The sequence below is a fragment of the Myodes glareolus genome, chromosome 18 (genome assembly GCF_982192425.1).
Source record: "Myodes glareolus chromosome 18, mMyoGla1.1, whole genome shotgun sequence".
Lineage (NCBI taxonomy): Eukaryota > Metazoa > Chordata > Mammalia > Rodentia > Cricetidae > Myodes > Myodes glareolus.
The window spans coordinates 65515223-65519320 of record NC_142043.1 but is presented as its reverse complement, the minus strand read 5'-3'; positions in this window follow the sequence as shown (position 1 = coordinate 65519320).

Sequence of the window (4098 nt, the reverse complement as noted above, 5' to 3'; positions counted from 1 at the left end):
GAATTTGGCCGTGAGTTGGGTGGGGGGAGGAGATGGCTTAGTTTAGTTATGTCTTGTAAAATACAAAGTGTTAAAAACTTGGTATGAGAACTTGGGGGGTTTCTGAGCCAATATTTTCCCTTCATTGACCACCAACCAGGAGTGAGTTCTGCCACACACAAATATAGTAGGTCTGCCCTATGGGTGTGTTCTGCTCCTGTGAATCTAGTCAACAGCTGATTGTGAAACTGAGAACAAAACTGTGCTTATATCGAATATGTACACTTTTTTGTTTGTTTGTTTGTTTGTTTTCGAGACAGGGTTTCTCTGTAGCTTTTGGAGCCTGTCCTGAAGTAGCTCTTGTAGACCAGGCTGGCCTCGAACTCACAGAGATCTGCCTGCCTCTGCCTCCCGAGTGCTGGGATTAAAGGCATGTGCCACCACTGCCCGGCTGAATATGTACACTTTTTTTTTTAGTCACTTTCCCCTCAATTTTGTCATTAAAACCACTGCTCACACAGCATATGCATTGTATTAGGCGAGGACTTAGAGCAGCTCCCAGTCCTTTTACAGGGGTTGCCCACGGCCCCTGGAAAATACAGGTATCTGCGCTGAGAGCTATAGCAGGAGCAAAATTACAGTTATGAAGTAGCAATGAAAATAATTTTATGGCCGTGGTCACCACAGGATGAGGAACTGTATTAAACGGCTGCAGCATTAGGAAGGCTGAGAGCCATTGGTCTAGCGTAGATGAGGGTTGGCAAGGCGGTTCAGTAACAGTGCTTTCTACAGGAGCTCATGGCCTGTGTTCAACCCCTGGAACACACCTGCTGCAAAGAGGGAACCGACTGCCATCAACTGTCAGCTGCCCTCTGGCCACCACATGTGTCCCTACACACAAAGAAGTAATAGATACATGCAATTAGTGTATAGGAGAATATGCATAAGGCGCAGTGTATATAAATATACATTTCATTTTATTCATTAAACACTTTACATTTATCTGTTATGTATAGACACGGGGGGCATGAGTGTGACCGCCAGAGGACAGTTTGTAGTTCTCCCTTATGTGGGTCCTGGGGGTGAAACTTAGGTCATCAGGCTGGGTGGCAAGCACCTCCTCCTGCTGAGCCATCTGATAGGTCCTGTTTTATTGATTTTATTTATTTATTTGAGAAAGGGTTGCTTTGCAACCCAAGCTGCCTCCGCTTCCCAAATGATGGTATCACATCCAGCATTCCTGACTCTGCTGTTAAATTTGTGTGTGTGTGTGTGTGTGTGTGTGTGTCAGAGGACAACCTCAGGTGTCACACCACACCTGTCCACCTTGAGACTTTTCGCTGTTGTTGCCCCCGCTTCCAGGACCTCTCCTCCACCTCTCATCTTGCCACAGGAACAAGGCTTTCACAGGATTCTGGGGAGTCAAACTCAGGTCCTCACGCTTCTGTGGCACATGCCTTACTCAGTGAGCTGGATCACAGCACCAGTCCTGTAGTTTCACCTAGGACCCTTCCGCACACACAGAGCTGGGTATCTATCAGAGGGCATCCTGAGCCAGCCTTCAGAGCTACCAAGATCACAAATGGTCAAATGGTTCACAGTCCCTACTCCACGACCACATGCTCCTGAAGGCCATGAGACGTACATTGTCATTAATCACTGCTTAAAAAAAGCATCAATGAGATTTTAAAGATCGCATTTAAATTTATGTGCATATGTGTGTGGATTTTTGCTTTTTGTTTTGTTTTGTTTTGAGACAGGGCTTCTCTGTGTAACAGCCCTGGATGTCCTGGAAGTCGCTCTGTAGATCAGGCTGGCCTCAAACCCACAGAAATCTGCCTGCCCCTGCCTCCCAAGTGCTGGGTTCAAAAGGTGTGCATCCCCACTACTGTCTCTTTATTCATGAATGCAGTGCCCTCAGAGGCCTGAAGAGGGCATCAGAGTCCCTGGAGCCGGAGTTCCAGGTGGTTATGAACTCCCCAGTGGATGCTGGAATGGAACTCTGATCCTTGGAAGAGCAGTGAGCACTCCTAACTGTGAATCACTTTGAAGATAATTTCCATACTGCTGAAGTCATTGGGTGGAAGAGTGCCTGCCAATGACCTTTAGTGTTGTTGGACTTTGTCACTGAAACTGATGACTCCCCAATAAATGACATACATTGTATGATGGTTTTTTACTCCTTTTGCTCTTTGGGGGCCTGCCACCCAGCTCCCAAATAAATCACACACTCTATTACTTATGAATGCTCGGCCTTAGCTTGACTTGTTTCTTGCCAGCTTTTCTTAAATTATCCTGTCTACCTTTTTTTTTCTGGGCTTTTATTTTTCTTACTTCTGTATATTTTACTTTCTGTGGAGGGCTGGATGGCTGGGTGGCTGACCCCTGATGTCCTCCTGTCCTTGTTCTTTTGCTCTTCCTCTTCTTTGTTTCTCCTACTTATTCTCTCTGCCTGCCAGTCCTGCCTCGCTATTGGCCGGTTCAGATCTTTATTAGACCATCAGGTGTTCCAGACAGGCACAGTAACACAGCTTCACAGAGTTAAACAAATGCAGCGTAACCAAAAGAAACACAGCTTAAAATAATATTTCCCAACAGACATGGAGACTTATTAATTATAAAAGCTTGGATTATAGCTTAGGCTTGTTTCTAACTAGCTCTTATAACATAAATTAACTCTTTACTTTCTGCCTCGTGGCTTCATCACCTCATCTCTGTACCGCCCATTCTGCTTGCTCTGCATCTCTTGGCGTCTCCACCTTCTTCTTCCCAGTGTCCTCTGTGCCTTGCTATTGGCTGTTCAGCTTTTTATAAACTCAATCCCAGTGACACATCTTCACCGTGTACAAAAAGACTATTACATCCTACAGCTCTTTGGTAAATTGGTACGCTTGTGCAATCTGACAACAGTTTACTTTTAGGACATTTTAGACAGCATCCTCTCCCCGTTCCTGTAAGCCCATTCGCACTCAGTGTGTGCTCTTACACACGCAGCTCCAGGTAACCATGTGCTGCTGTCTCTATTCATTTGCCTGCTGCGATTTTTAAAAATTCAGTAACAAAAGGAGGTCATGCAAAAAATAGATGCTAAATAGGAATAGACTAAACCAACTTTAAAATGGGTGGTGGTGGTGCACGCCTTTAATCAGCAGAGGCAGAGGCGGGCGAATCTCTGTGAGTTCAAGGCCAGCAAGAGCTTGTTCTAGGACAGGCTCCAAAGCTACAGAGAAACCCCGTCTTGAAAAACCAAAAATAAATAAATAAATAAAAAGAGCAGTGTTTTAAAAAGTTCCTCAAAAGTGGGTGGGCTGTAATGGGTGGAGGGTGGAAGTATAATTCAGCTACAGGGTACACCCTTGTCATTCTCTTGACTCTGGGTTCAGTCTTCAGCACCTCCCACCCCAAACCCAAAGTAGGCCATAGTTTTAAATAAGAAGTAGTTATAAAGCATTTTTTATTTGTTTGTTTTGTAGATAGGGTCTCCTATCCCAGGCTGGCCTTGAACTCACTGTGTAGCCCAGGATGGCCTGGAACTCTTCATCTTTCTGTTTCTACTTCCACCATACCCTGACAAATTAATAAAGGGGTGAGATGGAAATAAGAGGTTCCCGTCCGTAGCTGCTAGACCTGGGGTGGTAACTTTGGAGAGCAAGGAGGGGAAGGTATTTGGCTGTGGGAGATAGTGACGTTAGACTCACGAACCCGAAGAAAGCGGTAGTGTTTCTTATTTTTATATTTATTATAGTTTTTTTATTTAAGTATTTGTGTGTACACATAAACCCGCCATGGGGCGCAAGTGGAGGTCAGAGGCCAATCTGAAGGGTCGGATTTCTCCAGCCACCACACAGGTGAAGCCTGAGGATGGAACTCTGGTCGCCAGGCTTGGCAGCGGGCGACTTTACTTGCTGAGCCATCCTCCAAGCCCTATTCTTTACTTTGTAAGGCTTTAGATTTTAGAGACAAAGTCTGGCGGGGTAGCCATAGCTGGCCTGCAACTTTCGATCACCGACCTCCCTCCGCAAAGTTGCGTTAGGCCCGCCCTCCCGGTCCGCACCTCCGCCCTTCCCGCCCACGCCCACCCCTCCTTCCGCGGCGCACGCGCACTGCCCTCCTTCCCAG